Genomic DNA, 1,544 nt, shown 5'->3' with positions numbered 1-1,544 from the left:
AATGGAGTGTCAGATGTAGAACCCTGCAGCCTCCAGCCCAGACCTACCTGACGATTCCTCACCAAATGGCTCCTCTCAGCTTCCTTCCATTGGCTTTCAGTCCAGAAACAGGCACTCCACTTGTAAGTATCATGAGTGGGGATTTTTTAATGCTTGGCCAAGAAAATTTGCAGTAATGAATGGTCTAGTAGCAGAATTAAACCACATTTTTACTTTATTGGGTTAAGGGTTTTTTTTAACTATTGTTTCTTGTGGAAACCTCCCTTACACCTGACACTCTGTGCATCTGTTCAGGAGCCCCCAGTGCTTTGCTGCACCCTCAAAAGGGGCACTTGCTTGGTTTCCATCTACAAACTGCCTAAAGCACAACTGCTTCTTTCATAGATCTGACTGGGCCATAGATCGAATGGTATTTGTCACCAGTTATTAATCTTACCACTTTTTCTTCTTGGAGGTGTACCTTACTAAGGAAAACAAATATTTCCGTTCATTTCACAATCCTCATGAGTTCTCTTCTGAAGCCTGTCTCTCCCACCAACCTTGCCAAATGCCTAAGTTTTTATAAGTGCTTCTGCTATGAAGACTCTTTGACCTCCTTATCAGCTCTATCCCTGTACTGTGGGTTTTAATTACGTTAATTACATCTCTTTGCCCTCAGATACCTGTTTGTGGGTGTAGGTATAATCTAGGAGTAACCCTGACAGGTAGTTTCTTGTCTTGGTGTGCAAATGGTTTATTGGAAAGAAAAAAAACAAAGAATCGCAAAAAGATCTTGACTGAAGTTTCGTTTTCCTCTTCATGCCTCTTTGGCAGTACTTGATATTCTCACCAGAAAGAATAGGAGGATTGATGGCTTTGTGCTGGAGCTGTTACAGCTTAAGAACATAGACAGGACTGTGGAGTATGTGGTACACAGCTGGAAAAATATCACATTAACTTCTTGGCTCACAAACCCTTTTCAGGCCCAAAGTAAGGGCAGAAGTCACCCACACGATACACATTTGGCAGCTGCTCCAATTTGATGTGTATTTACTCAGGAGAGGTTGGAAACTCTGGTCTGTCCCCAGAACTATCAACTCCTTCCCTGTTCTCCTGTCTGGCACCCCAAGGATGTCCTTTCCCCTCTCAGCAATGCAATGGCTGATACAAAATTTAGAAATCTCCAGCTTCCCTTCTCACCCAGTATTTTACCTTGGACATTTCATGCTGGTTTCCAGGACCTCAGGGAGGGCTTGTATAAAATTTTCTCCCCACACACCCAGCCAAGATCTCTCCTTTACCATCCTGTGATCTTGCCTGGTGCCTCTAAGCCTGGGTCTGCTATGGCATGAATGTCTCCAGCCCCACCAGGACACAGCTGTGAGCACAGGCAGCTCCAGGCCTCCCTTCCTCCACAAGGCTCTTCCCAACATCTCCCCACAGCAGCCACCTTTCCCAGGAGAGAAACCCCACCTATCTTAACTCTGCTCCCAATCCCATCCTCTGTGCCCTCTTGTAACTCCCCCCAAAACCAGGAGCCTCAGAGAAAAAACAGGCCAAGGCAA

The sequence above is a fragment of the Prinia subflava genome, chromosome 10, assembly GCF_021018805.1.
Source record: "Prinia subflava isolate CZ2003 ecotype Zambia chromosome 10, Cam_Psub_1.2, whole genome shotgun sequence".
In the NCBI taxonomy this organism is placed as follows: domain Eukaryota; kingdom Metazoa; phylum Chordata; class Aves; order Passeriformes; family Cisticolidae; genus Prinia; species Prinia subflava.
Note: the sequence above shows the minus strand (reverse complement) of the source record.